At 34.4% G+C, this 11,242-nt stretch overlaps 1 long non-coding RNA gene across 1 annotated transcript; it reads left to right on the top strand.

The window, feature by feature from the left end:
• Window positions 1-427: 427 nt before the first annotated feature.
• LOC131943542 (uncharacterized) lies at window positions 428-1,909 on the top strand. Its single transcript, XR_009386904.1, has 3 exons — window positions 428-465; window positions 825-880; window positions 1,773-1,909. It is a non-coding gene; the product is annotated as an uncharacterized LOC131943542 (long non-coding RNA).
• Window positions 1,910-11,242: the final 9,333 nt, after the last annotated feature.

Below are 11,242 nucleotides of genomic sequence, written 5' to 3'. Positions count from 1 at the left end.
TGATAAAATACTTATATATGAAATTTCATCAACCTAGCTGTAACAGTACTCAAGTTGTCGTGTTTACACACACACACACAGACACACACACATACACACAGGCATACGGACAAGATTGCAAAATTATGTTTTTCCGTATCAGTGAGGTGTAAAACGAGATTTGCAAAAATCTCGAAATCTTTTTTTGCACGATTACAAGACTTTTTCTATACTTCGTATATACGAGAAAGTAAAAATGGAAATGTTTTACTTTAAACACTGATCAAACACGTCTTAGTAATAAGGTCAATTTCCCCACAGTAAATCATATGTCCTGATATGTATTGTTAGAGTTGGCGTTGTAATTAGAGTTATTTTCAGAGATTAGGTTGGTTTTTCTTACATCACACCATGTTTGCAGCGTGTAAACTATATTCAACTTTTTCATTGTTGTTTCAGGAAACAGGTCGAGCCAGTTAAAGACTAGTAAGTAACTAGATGCAACCATTCACGCAAGTTCATATATATATATATATATATATATATATATATATATATATATATATATATATATATATATATATATATGTTTGTTTGTTTAAGAGTATGTGTGTGTCAATTGGAATCCATCAGAGCTAGTTGGACGTTGTGCTGTGACTAAAATCTTGGATTCGAACTCGAGACTCTCGGGACAGAAGTCTAGCGCTCTACCACAACGCCACGCGGTCCCATGTTTGTATGTCTGTGTATAGGTTAATTATAAGCAAATTATATACTCAATTCGCTCTTTACGCATATTATACCTGTGTTTTCTAAAAGTTAGCACCACAATTATCCTATTGCAGCTTCAACACTGAAGTCCGCACCAACGACAACTACGTGGACTCTTATTGGAAGTCTAGTGAGTATCCTGACCTCAGTGAGGTTTATATGACACATCGTAGTTGTTTTTTTTTTTTTTTTTGTTATTGTCAAAGAAATAGTAAAAAAAAATATATAAATATAAAATCTATTCAAAATATTTGCATCATGTTTTGATATCATATAGCCTACTGCTAGACGTGTGTGGTCTAGATAACTTGAGTTTGTACATATTGAATGATCATATTAATACACCATGTCGCACCTTAAAATATAATTACGCCGGGTTTTATCCCTTGTTAAGCTAATATTTACCCTGTATGGTCAAAGCACTTTTGATCAAAGCTAAAGACATAACACCTGTGATCATAGACCATTTATAGACAAAACGTCTATGGTCAAAGCCCTTATGTTTAAATCACTAGAGGTCTAAGATTCGCATACCATCTCACAGATTACATTACAACTAAGATGTCATCCATAAATGACGTCACACTCGTAAGGGGGGGGGAGGGGGTCCGTAATTTTGTGACTGATGTGTGATGAGGGGAAGGGGGGGGGGGGTTCAGATGTTGCGACGTCACATTTTTGCATTATAAAATCGAAATGTTAGAAAACGAATTTTAGACGTTTTTTCGCGTTTTAGATAACTGTTTTAATAAATTGTAATAGTTTAGACAAGATTTTGGAAAAATATCGATGTTTTAAAGAAATTCAACTGCAATTTTGAGGGGGGTTGTAGGTTGAGGTGTGACGCCATTTTAGGTGGGGCGGGGTCTGGCTTTTTGTGACGACGTGTGACGGAGGGGAGGGGGGGGGAGGTAAAAATCGTCAAAAAAAGCGTGACTTCATTTATGGATGACAGATAAACGATAATCCGTATTAATTTCGAAGACATACGATATCAATGAGGATCTATTTGTTTTCCCAAGGCGATCATTATGAAACCGGAACCGGATACAACCCAGGCGGCGACACTTCCGGTAAACAGGCGCTAAACGGAGGGTTTAAGCGTGTAGCGTTGCCAGCGGCGCCACCACGTGGGTACCAGTTCTAAAAGAGAGCCACGCCCCTGGTGCTGTCTGGACATTTACCGTGTCAACCGTGACAGAAGTTTATATGTCTCCAGTACCTGATTTAATGGAAAACCTTCCCTTTTTTGCATCAATCTCAAAACTTCAACTATGATTTTTCCAAATTTACTCTGTTTCGTTCATTGTGTACAATCATGTATTATGTGTATAAAATCATAAACCATTTGTATTAAGTGACGTTGGATTATATTTCAGAAACCTATTAAAAATTACCAACGCAAATTACATAAGTAAATTAACAAATTACAAATGTTATATGCCCCAGCTTTATTATCATTATGTACAAGTTGTTTTACATTTGGAAGCATAATATTGCATATCATAAATATCAACGTCACTTATCATTGAAACAAAATTTACTGTAAACAAAAGCAAACATTTTCCTAAACGAACTCAAACTACTGAGTGATAAAACAATATTTGTATTTTAAATTAACAAAAAATGTATCAAACTATTTGCTAATTAAAAGTATTAATGTTTACATTGGTTTTGTATTGAATGTGAACATCTTATATCATTTACAAATAAAAAATAACAACCAAGAGCTGGTAAAATGTAGATTTACCTTGGTAGGCCTCTGTGTCGATGGCTGTCAACGCGAATGTATTTACAACATGTTTACCCTTGTAGATTCTAAACTACGTTTAGAAACATAAAAGGGCGGGGGGGTGGCACTCAACTAAAATATTTGTATTGCCGTGTGCGTTAAGGGCAAAGTTTGAAATTCTGCATTCTATAGAATGTTTGAAATGGGCCGTCAAAGTACCAAATAGTCGTAAATGCCAAAGTATTTTATGCTGTACCAAACTACACACCAAAAAAAAAATTACAATCTGTAAAACAAGCTTATGCGTTTATTCCCACCATCAAAGAAAGAGTATTATTTTAAACGCGGAAATTCGACAACGTGCATAGAAAATATAGAGTGCCGCCTAGATCTTTGTTAGATAGCAAAAACTTTTAGTAGAATTTAACCAAAAAGGAAATCTAGACCACACAAGATAGAACAAAGATATTCACTTGTTAAAGTTTTTTAGTTAGTGTAATCTTCATGTTGTAATAGCGTATATCAATCTCATAAGACAATTTGAAAGCATAAAACTACCTCGAACCCCCTCAATATTTAGGATTTTATCGTCGTGCTATAATTTTATTAGCAAAATATCTAAAAAAAAATTCTTTTTTTTTCAAAAGTAGAAAACTGTGACAACTGCGGTTAATCACGTGATGAACGTAAATACCAAGCTTCAAAGCAAGGAATAATCCCGATACACAGCCTTGACTGTCATTAGATCAATAAAATACAATCAACAACAGGAGAAAATTAAGCTCAGTGGCATATATTACACGAAATATTTCAATCTACATTGAGGAATAAAATTTAATTGAAAATAAGACATCGAAGCAAAGCAGAGTTAAACTTTCTTTCGGTATTTTTTTATTTTTTTTTAGAGCATCGCATTTTCTAATACGTGGCGTCGATGGTTAATGTTTTTATGAATATGACAGAAAAAGTGTCTCTTATAATTATAATACACTTAACTGGTTTTTTGAAATGAAGGCAGAGCTATCATACTTTCCACCTTTTCGAATTTTTAGCACGAAAATAAAATGTATGTAAAATTTCTAAAGAAAATGTCACAGTCAAAAGGTCTGTTAATATATTGATACCGATGTATGAGTCTGTATATATTGATATATATATATATATATATATATATATATATATATATATATATATATATATATATATATATATATATATATATATAAGGCCTATATATAATTTGGAAGAAATATGTATGGAGCTAAAAACGCTTTTCATTTATTATTGTAGCAAACAAAGTGATGCATATTTGCTCATTTTTTCTCGTTATTATAATTTTTATAAACTCAATTCTATTTGACTGTATTAATTAATAAATAATAACCAAATGAATAATAACATTTACATATTCTAAATATCTTTATCCACGTGACAATTGATGGTAGTAAAAACCACAGGAACTATTGAAACATGAATAAAGTTTGTTAAAATAAAATAATAATCTTAATAAAAAATACATTTTTATTTGCAAAAGAAAAAAAATGACCAATATAAAAACGAAAAATACTAAATCAACCAATACTCAAACTACGAAATTACACATCATTTAACATATGTGTGTTGTATAAAAAGTTGTATTAAAATAATTAAGCAAATTATAGCTTTTTGAAAATAAAAATAAAAGCAATTAAATAGCAATGAATATATATATATATATATATATATATATATATATATATATATATATATATATATATATATATATATATATATATATATATATATATATATATATTTATTTTTATAATCGATATACATGTTTCCTAAAATTTTTAGCGCAATTTCCATACTGGAATTGCGATTATTAATTCGTCGTATCTGGATGTGTGTCCGCAGCTTTACCGCATTTTAAGTCGTATCTCCTCCTCAACGAAGCAATATCGAGGACTAGTTCCAAAAGCAAATATGTTAAGCAAGTTCCGAGGATGATTGTGGGTCAAAAAAAATCCCGGAATTCCTTCCTGGATTTCCCGGAAAAGCCAAAAAACCTCCAAAAAAATGCAGTTTTTGGCCCATATCTCGGCAACCAGACCACTTAGTGACTTGAAACATTTAATAATCAATTCCTGCCATAATTTAGAACAATATTGCCGAAGAAAGTTTTCATAAATATCCTTTCGTTGGGTCACAAAATTTTTTAAAAAATTACATTATACATAATACACTACAGTACTATATAGCAATATAGAGGGCGCGACAACTAAATACCCCCTACACGTCTGCAAATTTTTTAAAATCTCGTTAATAAATATTTTTTCTATTTTGTTTTGAATTATTAAAAATACTTGTGTTGCATTATTTATTTGCTGAATATATGATTTATCTCGATTTAAAATTGTTATGGATAACATAAGGAAATTGCGCTTAAATAGTCACTAGACTTTTTATTAACTTGTTTTTTTAACTGTTCTTCTTTTCATTGCACTAAAACAAAAACTATCATGGACAAAAAGGTTTTAAAAACATTAAAACCTTTTTGTCCATGATAATTTTTGTTTTAATGCTCATTGAATTCCTTTGCCTGCATACTTACTCTCGTGACCAGTTTTAAGTGAACATAAACAGTTTTTGTGACAGGATCAGTTGCGTAGCCAGGAATTGGTCATGGTAGGTGTTCAAATATTTTTCCATGTGTACAAAGTCATATATATATATATATATATATATATATATATATATATATATATATATATATATATATATATATAGGGGTGTGAGTCCATGGGAAGGGTTATAACCCCCCCCCCAACCCCCCCCCCCCTTGCCTATGCCTACGCCACTGGACAGGATACATCGCAAAGATAAAGAAAGCTTGGTCTATCCAGCACATCTTGCTTGTGAATAAAATGACTAGTGAATTATAGTCAACTTTTTGCCACGCATGAGTTTGGTAATTTTGTTTAGCTATTTAATATTTTTCCGTTCTTTCTTTTTCTTTTGCCAGCTAACATAACTACTAGGTTTGAAATGTTTTATGTTAGCTTTGAGCATTGAACTGGCTTTTGCCGATGAAAAGTACAACTAACACAAAGTGTTCTTTTCCGATATTCGAAGCTGTATTTGTAAAGTGGATCGATACTCTAGAAACATAACCCGCCTGAAACGAAAGAAATGCTTTGAGGACTTTGAGTTGAAAAGTTTTAACATGGAAATTCCCAAACCCTTCAATATAATTAGCGTCGTGAAGTTTCGAGGTCTTATAAATGATTCAAAGGTTGTTCTGTCATAGTGCAAATAATCACTACTTGATCTTATTATGGTCTGTGGTCTAGCTGTGCTCAAAGGGTTGCCTATCTGTGGTCTAGCTGTGGTCAAAGGGTTGTCTCTCTGTGGTCTAGCTGTGGTCCAAGGGTTGTCTATCTGAGGTCTAGCTGTGGTCAAAGTTTTGTCTATCTGAAGTCTAGCTGTGGTCAAAGGGTTGTCTATCTGTGGTCTAGCTGTGGTCAAAGGGTTGTCCATCTGTGGTCTAACTGTGGTCTAAAAGGTGGTCTAACTGTGGGTTATAGGTATGTGGTGGTTTAGCTTTTTATTAATCGTGCAAAAAAAAAACACAACAACAACAGATTTTCACAAATCTTGACGTTTTAAACCTCCCTGATTCGGTTAACGTGAGTACTACTTCAGATAGCTAAATGAAATTTCACATGTAAGTAAAACAATCTAATTTTCTGCTTTCTGGCAAATTTGAGTTATTTCCGTTTGACCGGAAATAGTAATTTACATTATTTCCGATTTCTCAAAAAACGCATATGAATTTATAAAATACTAATAATATTCCACACTATTATACACAGATTGCTTGGCGTTCACTTGGTGTGCAATTCTTTTTTTCTACGAGATTCAAGTCTATTCTTAAAAGTTTAAGTAATTAAAACTGGATAAAAAATCGTGTCTATATCCCGAGTTGCCATCCCCCGTAGTGTTATATATCATGTAAAGATCACTCCCAGTGTATTTGTTTTTTGCTTTGTTTTTTACATACTACTACACCTCTCATAGGGTTTTATGAAACTCTACTTTGATAAGAAAGCTCTTGGGAAGGTTTGCGCAAAAAAAAAAAGAATAATAATAACAATATTCGGAAAGGAAGCGACCAGTTAGGGACACGGTGGCACACGCAGAGGCGTAGCGACCATTTCCGGCGCCCGGGGACAAACTTTCAATTTACAATTTGCAACCCCCCCCCCCCCCTCAAACTTTCGATTTGATCTCCCCGTCAAACTTTCGATTTGCACCCCCCCCCCCCCCTTATATATTTTTTATATTTATAATACGAAAATGCAGCTAAAATGAAATTTTAATTTGTTTTTCCAACGGCGCCCGGGAACATATGTACCCCATCGCCCTCCCCCCCCCACGCTACGCCTCTGGGCACACGACATTCTCAGACTGAACTTTAACAGGGGACGCAGCCACGTGAACCTAAAGAATAAAAAAAAACGGTACATTCGTCCTTGACAACTCAAAACAAGTCTATTTTCCGACGAACGGTTAAAAATTCTTTTGTTTCGGTTGAGAATAGAATAAAAAACCTTTTCAGCCTACGATAATTTTACTCGAGGCCCTCTACATACATTAGTTAAAACACAAAATAAACAATGCAGATCACAATTCCAGATTCTCGTGAAGTATAGCTAACCTGCATAGAGGCGTAGCTACCCTTCCCGGCGCCCGGGGACGAACTTTCGATTTGCACCCCAATCCCTCAAACTTTCGATTTGTACCCCCCTCCACCAAACTTTTGATTAGCACCCCCTTCAAACTTTCGATTTGCACCCCCCTCAAACTTTCGATTACTTTTTCCAACCCATTTTGCCCCCCCCCTAAGGTCGGCGCCCGGGGACATATGTCCCCCCCCTGCCCCCACCCCCTTTCGCTACGCCTCTGAACCTGCAATGCTGAGTGCTTGAATAATCCGTGGACTTTACTAGTATGGTTGGTCTAGCTGCCGCTGTGGTGTCGCTGACATAAGCTGTGTGTTCGATTAAAACCAACATAAGATCTCACACCATGTTAACTTCAGCGATGATTCTTTTATTCAAAGGCAGTGCAATTTAATATAATTTATTTTTATAAAATGTTTTAATCATACAAATAACATATGTTAGATAAATAGGGCAATTCGTACTTCAATATGTAATTTAAAAAAATAAATGTGTAGAATAGATTTTAAACTTGTATTTAAAAAATGCTTTTCTAATCAATGACTGTGTAAAATGCAAAAGAGTCTTAGCTTAAAATTCAGTGTTAAATGATAGGGCACGTACAGCGACGCAGTATATATATATATATATATATATATATATATATATGTATATATATATATATATATATATATATATATATATATATATATATATATATATATATATATATATATATATATATATATATATTTATATATATATATATATATATAAATGCGTGACTGCTAGTTACTACAACGGTGTGTGAAGTGTTAAACACCGAGTATAATTGGCTGGACAAGTCAGCATTGAGCATGTTGCCTACAGACAAACAACTCACTACAGAGAGCCTAATCAGCTGTGCCCACCAGTGCGCTATTCGAGAAAACGATTGCTACAACTTTATATACGATGAGTCAACTGACCAATGTATTCTGGGTGAGTAAAATTTCCGTATACGTAATTTCATGCGGTTAATATGAGTAAAGGTTGATTATGTTAAAATACATGCATAATAAACTAGTAGCAGTAGTGGTAGATTAGATACTTAAATGATTTTACAATTTTTATGATAAAAGAAAATTTCGATGGCCGAAACAAATTTTTCTTTTTCATTTATCTTGCGACACTGGGGTAAGAAAACGTTTAACATAAAACAATACATCTTATTTTAGAAGTAAAGGGAAAGTGATCTGCTCTATACTTTTTCGAATAGGCCTATTCATATTAAAGTAAAGAAGATGGCTAAAGATTTTTTAAATAAATTTTATAAATATATATTTTTACTTTCTATTGTACTAAGAATAGCGGTATATTATAAACGTGCAAAATATTTCAATCGAGTTTTTTTTTTAAATCTCGACGTTTTACGCATCAAAACTAAGTTCTGCAATTTGGTCTGTATGTCTGTGTTTCTTTTTGTGTGTCTGTTTGTTAAAACTTAAGTAGCGTTTCAGTTACGTTGACGAAATTTTAAATATATCTACCACATGTAGATTCTATAGTCCCAGGCTGAATGGAGTCACCACATATAGATACTATAGTCCCAGGTTAACTGGAGTCCCCACATGTAAAAACTAGTCCCAGGCTGACTGTAGTCACCACATGTAGATACTATAGTCCCAGGCTGACTGTAGTCACCACATGTAGATACTATAGTCCCCGGCTAACTGGAGTCACCACATGTAGATACTAGTCCCAGGCTGACTAGAGTCACCACATGTTGATACTATAGTCCCAGGCTGACTGGAGTCACCACATGCAGATACTATAGTTCCAGGTTAAATAGAGTCACCACATGCAGATACTAGTCTCTGGCTGACTGGAGTCACCACATGTAGATACTAGTCCCAGGCTGACTGGAGTCACCACATGTAGATACTAGTCCCAGGCTGACTGGAGTCACCACATGCAGATACTATAGTCCCAGGCTAAATGGAGTCACCACATGTAGATACTACAGTCCCAGGCTGACTGGAGTCACCACATGTAGATACTATAGTCCCATGGCTGACTGGAGTCACCACATGCAGATACTACAGTCCCAGGCTGACTGGAGTCACCACATGTAGATACTATAGTCCCATGGCTGACTGGAGTCACCACATGCAGATACTACAGTCCCAGGCTGACTGGAGTCACCACATGTAGATACTATAGTCCCAGGCTGACTGGAGTCACCACATATAGATACTATAGTCCCAGGTTAACTGGAGTCCCCACATGTAAAAACTAGTCCCAGGCTGACTGTAGTCACCACATGTAGATACTATAGTCCCAGGCTGAATGGTGCGCAATATTATTAGTACTTTATAAATTTAAATGCGTTTTTTGAGAAATCGGAAATAGCGTAAATTAGTACTTCCTTTCAAAGGAAAATACTCAAAATTTTACAGACGGTAGAAAATAAGATTTTTTACTTACATGTGAAATTTCATTTATCTATCTGAAATAGTTCTCAATTTATAGGCTTTTGACAAATTCAAAGTAGAAAAAATCCAATTTCCGGTTATCGGAAATTGCTCAAAAGTTGATCAGGATCTACGATTTTGATTAAATACTTATATGTGAAATTTCATCAACCTAGCTGTAACGGTACTCAAATTATCGTGTTTACACACACACAGACAGACACACACACACACATACACACAGACATACGGACAAGATTGCAAAATTATGTTTGTAAAAATCTCGATTTTTTTTTGCACAATTACAATACTTTCTCTATACTTCGTATATACGAAAAAGTAAAAAAAACATTCATTTGCACTAGAAAACTATAAATAACTAGACTACGTCAGTTGAACGTTTTAAATTTTTCTTCCAATAGGTTATTGGGTTCTACCAAAAGTCGCAGTCAGTACATCAGTCAAAGAACCTCCAGCCGATGCCAATCTCTACAGCACCGGAAAGTTCTGTGTTGCTCACGATACTGTCGTCACCATCGGCAATGGAAGGATGGGATCCTGTAACACTGCCGCTTGCCTAGGTATAGGAATGTTTATCAATATTGCTTGCCTAGAACTCCGTTAGAATTTTTAGCTGTAATTATTCCTCGTGTGCGGAATGCGTTAAATTCTTGTATTATTTCTAGATATCTGTAAAAATCAACTGAATTTATAAAACACAAATCCATAAGAGTTTACTGCTGATATATAAAAATAGATATAATACGAAAATGATGGTTAAAAGTAGACTAGTTACTTTGATACTTTTATGGGGAAAGTTTAGGGGGAAAGCTTATGTCAGTGAGATTCATAGAGATTTATAGCTGGCACATGTTGATGGTTTAATGTCGTAACTCAATAAGTATTTATTGTCACAGCAACCTGCAATCGCAAGAGGCTTATAAATCTTGGAAATATGGGTTAAAAGCAGACAATAAAACACTAAAACGTGAAACGTATTTGTTTTTATTTAAAAGCACAATTTTTCGTTTCAGAATTACTGTGTTTAATCTCTAGAGGAAGTGTGTAAAAAAATTATTAAGTGGTTATGAAAGGAAAAAAAAAGACTAAAACATTATTGTTTAAAATAATTACTTTTTTTCCCAATATATATATAGATATCCATACACAGTAGCGTCAATAGGTCGGGTGTCACCCGGCGCATGAACTCATGGTGTCAACCCCCACCCCCCTTTTTTCTGTAAATTTGCAGTTGGTGTCACCACCACCCCCCCCCCCTCTCTGGAATAAGCTTTAAAAGTTCACTAATGATGTTTATCTACAGTCGGTTATTAATATAGTTGGGCGAAACATTGTTTTCTCAAAAGTTATCATGTTTACGTCATGGTGTCGTCGTTTATCCCCCTCACCCCCCTCTCCCCCACATTTCGCGATCGTCCATTAAGTACTTAAAAATTTTTTTAAACTCTAATTAACCATTCGTTAACTGGCAAAAACCATTCTTTCTAAATATATATTGCACATTTTTATCTTTGAGTCATCCCCTAAAAGCGTTAGCTAAAACATACACAAACGATTCAGTAAAGACATGCAAGGAATAAAAA

Source organism: Physella acuta, unplaced genomic scaffold (assembly GCF_028476545.2).
Source record: "Physella acuta isolate Inbredline_101_S28 unplaced genomic scaffold, ASM2847654v3 ptg000461l, whole genome shotgun sequence".
NCBI lineage: Eukaryota > Metazoa > Mollusca > Gastropoda > Physidae > Physella > Physella acuta.
This window is presented reverse-complemented; position numbering and strand designations above follow the sequence as displayed.